A 16,859-nucleotide genomic window follows, 5' to 3' on the forward strand; every position below is an offset into this window, starting at 1 on the left:
GTGGACCCATATCAGCAAACCCTCAGAAATCATTCTCAGGAATCAGTCCACAGGTCCGAGGAACAGAAAACAGACGCGATAGTTCATCTGGCCTTTGCGTGTGAAACCAGGAACTGAATCCCTGGGATTCCTGGTACGGGGGGCGGGGAACAGGGCCGAGAGGCGGCCCGGGGGAGGGTCTTGCCGTCACCGATATCACCCATTTTAAAACCCCCTCTCACGGCTCGTCATAGATGAACGGTGCACGCGCGTTGCCAGGGCAACGGCTCCCGGGTTAGCGTAGCCTCCCGCGGCTAGCGGGCCTGAGTCCTCCAGGCAGGCGGCGTGGCGGTTAAAGTGCTCTCTACAGGTGAGCGTTGAGTGGGTGTGAAGACGTGCGGCGGTTGGCTGGTCCTCCTTCCCGAACGCGGGGACAGCTGGCTCCGTTAAACCCCCCCCCCCCAACCCCCCCAGCTTCCGCCTCGCGTATCCCAGGGGACCGGCGTGAGCCTCTGGTGATGTCACGCGTTCCCATGGACACCCTCCTGAAACATTCTGTTCTCTGCAGTAGCTCTGCTGCTTTAAGACATAAGAGCAAGAACATGCCCACACACACACACACACATATATATATATATATACACAATGCACACACATACACACACACAATACACACATATACACACACACACACACACACACACACATATATATACACAATGCACACATACACACACAATACACACATATACACACACACACACACATACACAATACACACAGAACTAACACACACACATACATTATACACACAGAACTAACACACACACATGTACACAATAGACACATGCACATACATTATACACAATACACACACACATACACAATATACACACAGAACTAACACACACACGGACACACATACACAATACACACACATACATAATACACATAGAACTAACACATTATACCCACATGTATACACCCACAAACAAACCAGCACACGTGTGCATACAAACGTAAACAACAAACAAAAACATGCACCCACACAAGCCTACACTAGCCCACAGAAAAACAAACCAAACCTACACACACACACACACACACACACACACACACACACACACACACACACACACACACACACAGTGTACAGGAAGAGACAGAACAGACACACATTCGGTCAAAAAGATGGACCCCCGTAAGGCAGGAGAAACAGGACAAGCAATGGCTTCACACGAATAAGGAAACTGTTCTCCCAGCATGCAATGCAGAGTGTCTCAGAACCCGTGGCAGCATGCACCACTGAATGCATCATTCTCCCCAGGTCTCAGCCGACACCTGCTACAGCGCCTCATTCTCCCCTTCAAACACCTGGCCTCAGCCTCTGCCTCCTATACCGGCTCATTCGCTATTTCAGAACCCCAGCTTCTACCCGCTACACCGCATTACTCCCGGCAACAAACGGCCAGTCTCGGCTTCCACCTGCTGCAGCCACGCAAGCCCCCCATTCAGCACACAGCTCAACACGTATCCTCAGCCCAACGGTTCAAGAACGTGTATCAGACAGTGGTCAGGGGGAGAGAGAAAGAGCGAGGGAGAGAGAATGGCAAGGGAGCGAGAGAGAGAGAGATAGAGAGAGATGGAGAAAGAGGGGGGGATGCCAGAGAGAGTGGGAGAGAGACGGAGAGAGAGTGGGAGAGACTGAGGAAGAGAGAATGGGGGAGGGAATGAGAGATAGGGAAAGAGAGAGAGAGAGAGTGGGGGGGAAAGAGAGAGAGTGGGGGAAAGAGAGAGAGACAGATGTGCTCACCGTTCTCACAGTTCAGCCCACATTGTGCTGAGCAGGAGAGGGACACCAGCTCCCCGCCTTCCTCCGTGGCCGGGCGACACACACGGTCCTGCTGCCCCCGGCGGCGACCAGCTCACCAAAACAACAACCCCACACACACCCACGCCCGCACAAATAATTACCCGATAAATACCGCAGCGGAAAAACACGCAAAGTTCCTTCGCCCGGAGACAAAATCCTGTCCTGTGTGCCGTAGCGTTCCCAGGAAAACGCAGGGGGCCGGGAACTGCGACAGACGGACAACCAAGTGGTGCTCAGAGCGTCTCCCGGGAGAAGGGGCTCAGACGTGACATCCTTCGGCTGGTCCACTCTCTCTCTCTCTCTCCCTCTCCTTCTCTCTCTCTCTCTCTCTCTGATGAGGGAGAGGAAGAAATGGCAAGGAGGATGGAGGAGGAGAGTGTTGCTCTGACTCGTTCCTCTCTGTGCGCATGTGTGTGTGTGTATATATATGTGTGTATGTATGTGTGTGTGTGTCTACGTGTGTCTACGTGTGTGTGTGTGTGTGTATGCGCAAGTGTTGTGTGAGTGTGTGTATGTGTGTGTGAGCGTGTGTATGTGTGCATGTGAGTGTGTGTGTGTATGTGTGTAGGTGTGTATGTAATTGTGTGTGTGTGTGTATGCGTGAGTGTGTATATGTGAGTGTGTGTGTATGTGTGAGTGTGTGTGTATGTGTGAGTGAGTGCGTGGGAGTGAGCGTGTATGTGTATGCGTGAGTGTGTGTGTGTGTGAGTGTGTGTGTGTGCGCGTGCGTGTGTGTGTGAGTGTGAGTGTGTGTCTGTGTGCGTGTGTGAGTGCGTGTGTGTATGTGTATGTGTGTGTGTGTGTGTGTGTGTGTGTGTGAGAGAGAGTGTGTGTATGTGTGTGTGTGTGTGTGTGTGAGTATGTGTGTGTGTGTGAGCGTGAGTGTGTGTGTGCGTATGTGTGTGTGTGTGTGTACTGTATCAGTTCTGTGGGAGAGGCGTCAGCGTTAGCTCTGGATGAGCTGAATGGTGCAGTGCTGCAGTTGTCATGGCAACCACACGGGGAGGAGGGGCGGAGCGTAGAAAAGAAGGAGGGAGGGGGGTGTTAAAAAAAGGAGGAAGGAGCTATTAAAGGAACACTGCCACCTGACTCTGGAATTATGTAACAAAATAAAACAAACAAGAAAAACAATAAATGCCCTTCCATTACTGACAAGGCAGGGGATGTGGAGAGGGTCAGCAGAGGATGCTGGGTAATGTAGTCTTTTCTGTCCTTGTGTAACCCTGGGAGCCTCACACTCTGGGAGAGCAGCAGTTTGCCAGATCCCAGAGACTTCTGTTCTACACAGGTGCCAGTCAGAGAATGCCAGTGCTATATCAAAATCTCTTCCAAAATACACTCGTTCACAAAACCCCATCCCCCATACCCCATACCCCCACAGCCCTCCTGCCAATGCAACAAACCTTCTGCGCCAAACCCTTTTTACCAAAACGCCCATTTCTCCCTGGTTTTGGCTGCCCGCATATTCCCGCATCGCTGCCGAACCGGAGCCAGGTAGCTGCCCACTCCTGCGCACTTCCTGTTTGGCACTTCCTGTCTGTCCCAATCCCGCCTCATTGGTCCTGCCATCGCCATGGAAACAGCAGGAGCTTTGTTTACAGCGGGTAGCAGCAGCAGCTGCAAAGCGCAGAGATGGAGGCTCCGCCCCTTTTGCGCTCACCAGCTCTGCCATTGGACGAATCGGAGAACAGGAAATAGAAATGCCAGATCGAAATAGCCCCCGCCCCCAACAGGCCATTTGCTCTAACATGTGTTGGAAGCAGACCTGGGATAAAACCTGTGAAACACCATGACAAAGCACAGACCCCACCTTCTGGTCCTCTCGGTTGGCTCAGTTTCACCAGGCAAGGTCAATCGAGCACAGAATCCAAAACAATTACGCATCTGACCCAGGCCTGGTTGGTGCAGATATCGATTATAAATAAGGGCCAAAGTTAATGTGTGAATGCACATCACTCGAGGTGAGTTTCTCTCTTTCACATTGAAGTGCACCAAGATCATGACAGGCACTAAAATACATGCAAATGAGTATTATTATTATTTTCTTTATGATTTACATCATAGGCGGCACGGATGGTGCAGTGGGTAGCACTGCCGCCTCACAGCAAGGAGGTCCTGGGTTCGAATCCCCGTCGGCCGGGGCCTCTCTGTGTGGAGTTTGCATGTTCTCCCCGTGTCTGCGTGGGTTTCCCCCGGGTACTCCGGTTTCCTCCCACAGTCCAAAGACATGCAGGTTAGGCTGAGAGTCTAAATTGCCCGTGGCTATGAGTGTATGAGTGTGTGAGTGAATGGTGTGTGTGCCCTGCGATGGACTGGCGACCTGTTCAGGGTGTAATTCCTGCCTTTCACCCAATGTATGCTGGGATAGGCTCCAGCCCCCCTGCGACTCTGTTCAGGATAAGCAGGTTAAGATAATGGATGGGTGGATGGATGGATGGATTTACATCATACCATCCCCCCTGTCTGGTCCCCCATCACCAGCGATTACAGGATTCAGGGCTGTGTGTGGAGTGAAGAGAACAGGATTCAGGGCTGTGCGTGGAGACAGAATTCACTCACAGGCTTAAAAGGGCACAAGTCACGGCCTAGCCTTTAAGACAATCTATAGGGAGGCAGTAAATGTTGATTGTGGATTTTACTTCTACTTTTTGAAAATGCAGTATTTCTCTTGCTAAAATAAAGTATTTTAATAAAACACTTCAGGCGTGACAAATCAAATCTGTCCTGGAGGCCTGTGACGGAGGTTTAATTTATCCGTAAGGGTTATGATTAAGGCCGAAGAAATGAAAGACAATTACAACTTAAAAAGGAAATAAATGACTTAAAAATGCACGTGACTCGATTCCGACCACAGGAAAGAGGAACGACTGCGAGAGAAACTGCGGGACGCAGCAGAATTAGAAAAACAACGTAAACGTCTTCCACAAGCACGCAGGGGACAACAAACTGTCCCACACAAATGACCAAAATGACGAGGGGATTAATAAATTCAATTAATTGTTGTGGTGTTTCCAAAGGTTAGCTTTACAACCATTTCCAGCTAAGTGTAGTCAGAGGAGTCATTCAAATGGGTGCTCACTGATTTTAACCACTTCAACCCCCCCCCCCAGCCCCCCCTTTCTGTAAAAAGGAGAGACAGACTTCAGTCAGCTGGTAATGAAGCGGACTAACCGATTAACCCGACTGACACAAAGCACAAACACCAATACAGGTTCCAAACCAGGCTAAACCAAAGTGAACCAAGTAATGAAACAAAGCAAGGCATGTCATCGAGATATAGCAATCAAGAACAAAACAACACAAACACAAAACAACACAAACAACACAAACACAAACATCACGAACACAAAACAAAAACAAGATAATATAGCATAATATATTTACCAATCCATTTCATATCAATGAAGTGCTTTTTTCAATGAGATTTGCATTTGAGAGGGAGAGAGAGAGGGAGAGGAAGAGAGGGAGAAAGAGAGAGAGCTTCTTGTGTGCGGGGGGGGTGAGATGCACTCCTCCGCCAGCCTTATGTAACTCTGGAAAAGAGAGGAGAGGAGGAGAGGAGAGGAGGAAAGAAGGTGGGTGGGGAGATGGCACTCTCCTTGTAATGTCTGCAGGAGAGGGAGAGAGTGAGAGAGAGGAGAGGGAGAGAGTGAGAGAGAGGAGAGAAAGAGCGACAGAGAGAGGAGAGAGAGAAGGAAAGGAAGAAAGGGAAAGAGAGAGGGAGACAGAGAAATAAAGCAGGAACGAGTGTGGTAGGTTGTTACCACCTTCCGGTTTGCCACAGATTGGCAATTTCCGCTGCCAGTTCGTTCTTTGAAAAGGCCGCCAGTCCTCCTGATCTGGGTAGACCAGCTCGGAGTGTGACTGTGGATTATTGATTGCGTCTCTGACTTGTGTCTGACCGTATTTGTGTTGGACTCTCGCCTAGCCCTTTCGCTTTGTTTGCTGTTTGGATTTTGCGTATGACCATTGCTTCGTTTTAATCTCGACTCCGGCTCCCGCCTAGCCCGTTTTGATTTGTTTGCTGATTAGATAAACCTGCGTTCCTGTCCAGCTTTTTTTGATCTGTTCGTGCAGACCCAACACACTGCTTTCAGCCAGACCCAACACACTGCGTTCAGCCAGCCCAACACACTGCATTCAGCCAGACCCAACACACTGTATTCAGCCAGACCCAACACACTGCGTTCAGCCAGACCCAACACACTGCTTTCAGCCAGACCCAACACACTGCTTTCAGCCAGACCCAACACACTGCGTTCAGCCAGACCCAACACACTGCGTTCAGCCAGCCCAACACACTGCATTCAGCCAGACCCAACACACTGTATTCAGCCAGACCCAACACACTGCGTTCAGCCAGACCCAACACACTGCTTTCAGCCAGACCCAACACACTGCATTCAGCCAGACCCAACACACTGCGTTCAGCCAGACCCAACACACTGTATTCAGCCAGCCTGGCCCAACACACTGCATTCAGCCAGACCCAACACACTGCATTCAGCCAGACCCAACACACTGCATTCAGCCAGACCCAACACACTGAGTTCAGCCAGACCCAACACAGTGTTCTGCTAAACCCACAGACTCACACGCTCACACACACACACACACACACACACACACACACACACACACAAACCCCGTCTGACTAACGGCGTTGTCACAAGGGTGTCGCAGCGGCACTGAAAGAGTTTGAGTCGCGGCCGAGCGGCCCCTCTCCGCGCGGGGCCAGCGTGTTCTCCCCGGGGTTATTCCGGGCACTGCGCCCTCCTCCCACACTCAGAGACACGCAGGTCAGGTTAGGGGTGCTCCCGCCGTTGCCCTCGACCAAGGCCCTGGCCTCAGAGCTGGAGCTGGTCCCCGGGACCTGCACTGTGGCTGCCCGCTGCTCCTAAGCAACCAGGACGGGTCAAACGCAGAGGACACATCACCTCAAGGGGTTCAGTGAAGAATGTGTCATCTCTAAACCTCACACTCCCTAACAGGGGACAGGCTTGACCTATCAGCAGCTATAAATCAGCCCCTAGAACATTACTGTTCTTTCAGGGTACATTTGGATCATTTGTTCCTTAGGGAACAAATGTACCGCCACTGTACCTTTATTTCTGAGAGTGTATCTGGCATGAATCACACCTTGACTTGTGTGTGTGACTAAATAAAACTCAAAACAAAAATAACATTCACACCACATCCACAGAAAAACCTGCATTCAACAAGCTGAAAGCCTACATTCCTAGATTCGACAAGCAGAAAGTGCACACTACAATACAAACCAAGTGTTCAAGGCATTCAGAAGATCACAAAACGACAAACAAACGTATACCACACTGACGTTATTCAAAAGGAGCAACCAACCAGTTTTCAAAGGCTTTTCAATCTCCTGCCGTGCAATTAAAAATAAAACAGGAATGTTTGTGCGGAATCAAAAATGAAAACACACTCAATTAAATCCTGCGTAAATCACCCGGCGCTTTCAAACGCACAGAATTTCTAATGCTGTCGCAGTACGTTATCAGCACCGTTGAAAAAAGAGCCGCTCTAATACAGATAAGATTTCAGTTTGCTGTGAAATTTAATTTGCATACCCCACACTCCCACGGCTCCCTCTCGCCGCCCCCCGAGACGTACCTGAGAAAACGCAACCTCTCCTCACATCGGAGAAAGACGGCCGCGGGAAAATGACCGCTGATAAAGGTAGGCAATTGCGCCGTTTAAATCCCTCACGCCGCGTTACATAAATGTTCTAACAGCCACCCGCGATAGTTTGGCCCGGCAGTCAGACAGGAGAGAAACGTGGGGACGGGGGAGGAGGAGCGAGGTTACAGAGACCTCTAGTGGCCTGTTGCGGGATTGCGGCTCCAAAGCCGACCAGCAAAGAGATTCCATACAAAACTTAAAACATAAACAGTTGCGTAGTCAGTTATTTTTCATACCGCTTCTTGTTCTGTTCCGTTCTGGGTTTTTGTTTTTTTTACCGCCAGGAAGAACATGACCTCACAGTGTCGTACGCAGGGCAGAATTCTTCCACAGAAAAAGAAAACAATCTGAGACAGTGAGAAAATGCTCCATTATCTCAGACAGGCATATTCCGCTGATCTCTAATACACTGCACTGTGTGAATGGAGTGGTTTCCAAACATTAGACAGGTCAAGGTGGATTGTGACAGGATATGTACATTTTTGCCAAATGACTGCCTGGACATAAGGCTATATCCTAGGATGTAGATACTTTTTATACAGGGAAATAAACTAAAACGTGATCATGTGATTTGGCTATCTTAACTACGCCCAGTGGAAACCAGGGTCGAGGTTTATTACTGGATGCATTTCACAAGGCTTTGTTTGCATCAGGTCTGACTACAGAAAAAAAAGACAGGCTTGCCTATAGACCCCATGGTGTATCGCTTTAAAGAACCATGATTTGATATTTCGTGCAGTGCTACCGGGTACCACGGCTGCGTAGCGTGGGCGTGTCCCCTGGGGGGGGGGGGGGGGCTTACCCGTGAGCCTCTTCATTGGCTGGAGCCGCATGCTGATGGCCTGGTGCGTGAGCAGCGGGGAGGAGGGCAGGGAGCGCGACACGCCCTCCATGATGCGGATGTGCTGCATGCCTTCGGTCACCGGCAGCGGGGGCACAGTGTAGTCTCCCTCGAACGGACAGTCGCTGTCTGTGGAGCTGCCACCTGCAGGGCGGGAGGGGAAGAGCAGCACGCCATTGAGACCGTGAGGTCAGCGTTCCGGAACCAGCCGTGATTGTTACATCATCGGCACGAGACCGCTCAGTCAAGAACATTCGAGCGACAACAGCGTTAGAATGTGGTGTCAAGAACATTCTAATCATATTTGTGACCTCACACCTTAAAGGGTTAAAAGGTGACCCCCCCCCCCTAACTCCAGTGGTTGCCAACATTCACTGCAAAACTGCAGATATTTAACCCTCAGGTAAAGGGAAGCATGTCTGATCTCTGTGGTCATTATATCATGGACCATGTATGAATAAGTAACTACTTAATAAAATATAAATATAAATAAGATAATAAAGTTAATAATCACTGTCATTATTATATTTGATATGAAGTTAGATTCATAGCTACATCACAGTATCACTGCTTTAGTTGATTTACAACAATGCGGACACCACAAGAGCCTGGGGAGTACAGGACATATTTATCAAATATCACAAAAATAAATGCACCACGTATTTTATTATATTTGCCCATTTGACTGAGAAACCCGAGGGTTCCGTCATAGACCTCCCAGTTTTGGAACCCCCATGAGCTTTCCCAGCATGCACTGGGGACGTGTACGGCACGTGAACCCATCCGTGGTCTGTCCGTGGACGAGTAGGATCACGGATTGAACAGAGGAAGCCGGGCGGTATTATCAGACAGTGTGCCACTGACGCAACCTTGTGACAGACACACGATCCCTCCCGGTACGCTTTGCGAAATCATACAAAATGGCCGCCACCAGGCAGCAGCGTGGTGAAACACGGAGAGGAAGTTCCACAGCGGCTGCAGGTTTGACTCCAGCCAGGTACTCCGTCGCCGTCAGGCAAAGCCAAACGGAATTGACTCCGCTAATGCGCAGCGCTATAAATGAATAATGTCGATTATCTCTTCAGCGAGTCAGTGTAACCAAATGAACCATTATAATAATAAACTGGCGAATCGGAGGCATTCGGAATTTTAATTCACTTATGTACGAACGATTTATTTCCCCCCTCCTGGACAAAAAAAAAGAGAAAAGGTTTCTTCATTTTCTCCCGCGATGAGGAGTGGAGGCTTTTCATCGACGCGACCGCGCCGCGGTACTGTAATTACGAATGATATTACCCATGATGCTCGGGGGTGGAATTAATGGGGTGGATAAGGAACGAGGAGGCGTGGGACCACGTCACCGCCACAGTCATCCTGTGAGTTAAAGGCACTGAAACGGGGCCAGGTTCCACAGGGTTCCACAGGTTCCGCAGGGGGGCCGTCCGGCCCTCCACACATTACAGCACAGTACAGTCATTCGGCTGACGCTTTTATCCAAAGCGACTTACAGTTGATTAGACTAAACGGGGGCCAATCCACCACGGAGCAATGTGGGGGATAAGGGACTTGCTCAGGGGCCCCAACGGCTGTGTGGATCTTCTCTTGGCTACACCGGGGCTTGAACCACCAACCTTCCAGGTCGAAATCAAGCACCTTCGCCACAAGGCTATAGGCTTCAACTACTTCCTCAAACAGACTACACTGCCTCGCCCCGCAGCTGAACTGCAGGAGTCTGACTGCCCACTCTAACCGATGAGGCTGTAGAGACCACGCAGGGTTAAACACTCTCCCCCTGGTTAAAACTATTAAGCACACCAAGCCAAGCAATAGTGTTTTCTTTTCTTTTCTTTTTTTTGGTGTTGACGCAATTTCTTACTGTAATCAAGTGCACCCAACCATCCTGAACAGTGTATGACACAAGACTAGGGACATATAATTAGCGCAACTCCGCGTGTAATATAGCCAACCGCTACTAGTGCGACCGTTGCTGATAATTAAAGGAGTAGCACGGTGGTTAAATGCGACACTTGCCAGTTGTCTTTAGGCAACAATAAAACAAATGCGTAAAATGTTATTATTATTCAGTCATTTAAATGTATTTGAAAAGTTATTTGTCTAAGCCTAAATTTCCCAGTATAAAAGTTTACCTGAACTGCCTGGGTGGGGTAATGAGAACCGTCAATTAGCCACGATGTGCCCCCGCTGTCCTGTAGGCCAGCGGTGCAAACTGTGGGTCAGGAGTTATCGGGGAGGGATAAGGGTGGTGCCACGCACACAAGCAGAACATTTTCAACCGGTTGAAAATAGAACAATACATTTAAAACGCTTACTTCTCCCAAAACTAAAGAACAGACATATTTAATACTTTCATCGTGTTTCTTCAATGCCCTCTTGTGCTAATTGCATATAAAAACCGAGAAAGTGTGACCAAGCACCATGTCACTCCTTTAACAGAAACAGTTGGCACCAACCGGGGCAAACACAATCAAGAATTCATTTCAGAGACAAACTACTTAAAATGCTATACCAGTACTACAAATGTATCACTATTTAGGGCAATTAACAAAATGATGTGCAAACCTAATTAAACAACACAAAGAATGATGTTATATTTCAGGGAAAATAACAATATATGACAAGATATGCCAGAACACAAACACGGCTTTGTAGTACCTTCAGAGCAAACTGCATGTTGTAAACTCTGCTTTGACGTAGAGACAGTATGAGCCAAAAGAAATGTGCACAAGTGTGTGTGTGTGTAGATTTCTTTATGAAACAGAAATTAAGACTACACCTGAACCTGAAAACTACCACCAAATTTTTCATTTGAAATGCGAAATGTGTTTTTATGGGTTTAAAAGTTGTTTACGGTCTAAATTGTTAGATAAACAACGAACACTGAGAAGGGCCACGGCGTGGTCGTGCCAGAGCTGAAATTACTCACGACCTCTGGCGGATATATTTCCCAGCAGCCACCTGGCAGGGCGAGGGGAGCGCTCACACTGCACTTCACCGGAGGTGAAGGTCTCCAATCGCACACTTCCAGCAGAAAGGGTTTTTTTTTAGGCTTTTTTCAGCTTTATTGGACAGTATATAGTATAGAGAGACGGGAAGAATGGGAGCGAGAGAGAGGGGAAGACATGCGACAAATTGTCAGACGGTCGGATTCGAACTGCCGACGTCGCGGCTCGCAATGAGCGTGCGGTCAGTGCTCTACAGGCTGCGCCACCGAGACACCCCCCAGCGGAAAGGGTTTTAACAGGAGCCAGGGGAGCGCCGTGCCTGACAGGCCAACCGTAATCAGGCACAGAAATCACAGAGAATTAGAGAAGAAATGCCCTACTGGCCCGCCTGAACTCAGAGAGGAAAGGATCACACATTTCTGCCGGCCTCTCGATGTCTTAATGGTGTGTGGGCAATCGCCAAATGGGATAACTGCCTAACTCATTAACGTAGTGATCTCAGCTTTTAACAGCGGTGTTTAAAGGTAGACCATTTAAAAGGTAGAGGTAGAGGTGTTTAAACCACGTTTAAACTCAGTCTGTCACTCTCAGCCACACAGTACACTGCAGTATTAGCATTAATGGCCTAAATGCACGTAGAATAAACCTTCTTTAAATTAAAGTATGTCGTGTTCATCTTCATCGTCTCTACTCAAATTTGCATATGGAAAGCGCAAAGTTGTCTTTCTGTCAATCTATCATCACAGTCTATCTCTATTGCCACCCTCTCCATCCCAGGCTGGTCCAATCAATCCCAATCTGCACTCAGCATGAAGGCAGAATCAATCAATCACAGAGTAATGAGCTCTGAACAGAGGTTTACAATGAGAAAATGATGATGATTTTAAAATAATTTCCGAGTGACTCCGACTCCTCCATCTCAAGCAGTTCTGTAGCTGTCCAACAGCAGGACTCTTCAGCTCTGGGCTCTGTGCTGTTACCGTACTGTTCAATTCAATTTTACTCGTGTAGCGCGTTTTTTTTACAGAGACACCGTCACAAAGACGCTTTAAAGAGGAAACTGGGCGAAAACGTGGCCCGAACGCCCAGAAAACACGGCACTGTGGTAAAAAATCTAAGTAAAAAAGGAACAATGGGGAAAGATGATAATATCGGCGCGCAACCTGAGCGAGACGTACGTGATGGAGGCTGTCTGAACGCGGTGCGCTGCTGAATTATTAAACGGCGCGTGTGTGTGACGCTCCTCCTGGCGGACGCCCGTTACAGAACGCCGCAGCCCGCGAGACTCCCGCCGCCATGGTTACAGCGAAGTCACGGCAACAGCGGGGGGGGGGGGGGGGGGGAGCGGGAGAATGCGGAACGCCGGCTTCTCGCCATCGCCGGGGGAACAACCCGCTTCTGACGCCGCAACGGGTGGGAATACAGCGGGGAGGGAAGGGGGGGGGTCGGTCTGCGTCTGGGGCAGAACCGGAACGTGGAGGAAATGGTTCTGTCGGAGGCACGAGTTCGGGGCTGGGGTCGGCCTACGGGGCGTAAAAGAGCTCTGTCCTCTAGGATTGTGTGTACTGTACAAAAAGTGTACAAATGTCTATGGTTAACGGAAATCATAAACAGTGCACAAACGTCTATGGTTAATGTACATCATTATTATTAACAGTGCACAAACGTCTATGGTTAATGTACATCATTATTATCAAATGTGCACAAACGTCTATGGTAAATGTACAACATTATGATAAACGGTGCACAAACGTTGATGGTAAATGTACAACATTATGATAAACGGCGCACAAACGTCGATGGTAAATGTACAACATTATGATAAACGGCGCACAAACGTCTATGGTTAATGTACAACATTATGATAAACGGTGCACAAACGTCTACGGTAAATGTACAACATTATGATAAACGGCGCACAAACGTCGATGGTAAATGTACAACATTATGATAAACGGTGCACAAACGTCTATGGTAAATGTACAACATTATGATAAACGGTGCACAAACGTCTATGGTAAATGTACAACATTATGATAAACGGTGTACAAACGTCTATGGTTAATGTACAACATTATGATAAACGGAGCACACAGCCCTAGCGTGTGTCCGACAGCACCCTTGCGTGTAAACGTTGCGTGTGACAGCTGCGGTCTGAGCGTAAACAGATGCGGCCCGCCCAAACAAATTGTTTGCAGGTGGGTTTGTGACGGCTGCCAGATCCGTAATTATGACACGCGGCCGCCAGGTAATGAGGGGAGCCCGGTTGCCGGGCTGCGCTGTCAGTCAGGGGCGTTCAGGGCCGCGCCCACGTTTCCCGGCGCTCAGCGGAGGGGCCTCGCGGTCATGTGACCCGCCCCCACAGGAACAGGTGTTCTGTGCACACAGCAGCACACTGCCAGACCCCACCCTCTGAGTACCAGACATCAAATTAAATCAAAGCAATTAAAGAGACACACACACATACAAACACGCACACACACACAAATACACACATACACACACACACACACACACACACACACACACACAGACACACACACAAATACAAACATGCAGGCGCACACACACACACACACACACAAATACAAACACGCACACACACACACACACAAATACAAACATGCGCAGACACACACAGGCATAAATATACGCATGCACACACATAAAAATATGCATGCACACGCGCAGAGATAAAAAGCCGCAGGAGATCCGGGAAGATTCCGGACCATTACACGGGGGGAATCGGGAGAGAGCGAGGAGCCCTTTTCCCAGGAGCAGCTCTGTTCTCCCTGGGCGTGGCAGGACAGGAAGGGGGTCTCCTCCCTGCAGTCCTAGCTTTACTCCGGAGGCTGTGGAATGTGGTCGCCCCTGTCCCCCTCCGAGACCTCCCGCCAGAGCTTAACCCCTTACGGTGTGAGGTCACAAGTGGCCTATGTCATCACAACGTTCACACCACCTATTCTAACATTCTACATTCTAATGCCGACGACGTAACAATCAGAGAGCGGTGGCGTTCTAGAACAAATAAAATAAAATGAAAACATTCCAAAAGCCTGTTCTTCAAAGGATCCAAAGTCAGAACAGGCTTTTAAAAACTGCACCGCGATCATCTAACCCTGCTCCGGTGCGGAGGCAGAGAGCTGGTCCTTCCGCCGCTGTTTGTCATGGAGGCCTCGCAGGGGCAAGAAGAACCAACAATTCCCAGCACAGAGCAAGGTCAGCAGGTGCTAATGCTAGATCATGTCAAGGCTAATAGCCTAGCACTAGTTTCTGGACTGCCTTTGTTCTGCACTGCCAAGCCACAATAAAATAGGTAAAATGTCATTCACACCAGTTAGCTGATGTTAACTAGCTCCTGTGAGCTAGCTATCTTGATGAACAGTCGTGGTAAGAGCAGCTAACATTAATTAGTGACGTAGATAAACCGAAACATAAATAAGTGAACAAAAGCTAGCAGGCGTTTTCTCTTAACGAGCTCTTCGACCACTCGCTGGACTGTAACCCACAATAAAAACAGAACGGGAGGGGAGGACGATGCGGGACAGGAAATCTATCTGCGCTCTTCTCAATTCCCTCCACGTGTATCCAGGAGAGGTCATAAAGAACAGGGAGGCCATAAAGCAGGTGCACTGAGCAACACTGGGCGATAAAGCAGACGGCCATCTTAGACTCCACAGAGAGGATGGGGGGGGGGGGGGGTGGGTGGACAGAGACGGGGGGGGGGGGGGCAGGGGCGTGTCCAATGGAGCGACAACGCCCAGTGCAGGAATTTCATTGGCCACACCAGGTGCCATGCCTCATTATCATTGGCTAATAGTGCCACCCCGCCCAACCGTTATGGAGTCTGTGACCCCCTCCTGGTCAAAATGGGGGGGGGCACTATTGGGTGGGTGGGACAGGTAGCTGGAGGAAAAATGAAGGAGAATGAGAGCAAGAAACGCAAAGGCAGAGAGACGAAGAAGAGAGGAGCGGGGGAGAGATAAAGGAGGAGAAGAGAGAGAGAGAGAGAGAGGAGGAGAGAGAAAGAGAGAGGAGGGAGAGAGAGAGAAAGAGAGAGAGAGGAGGAGAGAGAGAGAGAGAGGAGGAGAGAGAAAGAGAGAGAGGAGGAGAGAGAGAGAAAGAGAGAGAGGAGGAGAGAGAGAGAGAGAGAGAGGGGGAAGGGGAATTGGTACAGTGATAAAGGAGGGGATAAGATGAGCACAGGAAGTAAACGAAACCGCATTTGAAGGCGATTTTGAGAGTCTGTGTAAATAATTTGTATTACTATCATTACCCGCGATGCTCTGCCCCCCCCCTCCCAGGGATGATTTCTGTAACACCCCCACTCCACGGGGGGGGGAGGAGAGGCAGGAGGGGGGGGCAGCTGAGCCCACGCACCTCTGTCCGACCGAACGCCCAACACCAGTCACTCCTCAAACGTGCTTCTCACGCAATCCACAGCGTTCGCAGACGCCCTTTGACTGTAGCGGTCTTCCGTGCTCTCCCCCGTCCGAGGGACAGCGTGCGCCTTGGACACAGAACCAGAATGCGGCCGAATTCACAGCGGCTGGAGTTAAAACGAAGCGAGGTAAACAGGCTCCGCTCAAAGCGCTGTTACTCAGCGCCTTGGCCGGCACAGCCTCGTAAAAGAGATGCTAATCTCAACGGTCAAACAAAGGATAACGTACGGAGAAATTAAAAAGTAGTTAGTGCTCCTCAGAGCAGGAGAGGCTGCTGGTGAGGCCCATTCAGGCGAGTCCTCTGTGTGTGTGTCACTCTGACTTCCACACAAAGTGCTTCACCGTCCTCAGCTACGTTATACAACGGCTCGGTCAGATACTCAAATCCGATTGGCCGGGTGGGATGTGTTACTTTCCCGTATCTCCTCTGGCTCCTGCTGGTGAATCATCGCCCCCGGCAACAGAGGGGAGCCTCGTAACCCAGCAACCTCGACAATTTGCCAAACCTCGACTCGCCAGAACTCGTCCACCCCCCCCCCCCCCCCCCAGCCTACAGCCCGACCGAAACAAAACACACACACCCTGAGAACACAGACACACACACACCCTGAGAACACAGACACACACACACCCTGAGAACACAGACACACACACACACACCCTGAGAACACAGACACCTCCACAACACTGCATGTGTCAGCCACACTGTACAGCACCACTGGCTGTCAATCACCCCCAGCCCCTCCCACCCAGCTCTGTACGTGGAGTTATGAATAAAACAGTCCGGCACAGAGCATTATAAACATGACCGCACACACTCACAAGCAGTCCTGTGTGGGGAAACCATTATAAACATGACCACACACTCTCACAAGCAGTCCTGTGTGAGGAAACCATTATAAACATGACTACACACTCTCTCACAAGCAGTCCTGTGTGAGGAAACCATTATAAACATGACCGCACACACTCACAAGCAGTCCTGTGTGGGGAAACCATTATAAACATGACCACACACTCTTTCACTAGCAGTCCTGTGTGAGGAAACCATTATAAAC

General features: G+C 49.6%; 1 pseudogene; it reads right to left on the reverse strand.

Annotated features, from left to right (window-relative positions):
- Positions 1 to 16,859, reverse strand: part of LOC133114637 (protein TANC2-like) — a 144,283-nt pseudogene that overhangs the window by 59,277 nt on the left and 68,147 nt on the right.

The sequence above is a fragment of the Conger conger genome, chromosome 16 (genome assembly GCF_963514075.1).
Source record: "Conger conger chromosome 16, fConCon1.1, whole genome shotgun sequence".
Lineage (NCBI taxonomy): Eukaryota > Metazoa > Chordata > Actinopteri > Anguilliformes > Congridae > Conger > Conger conger.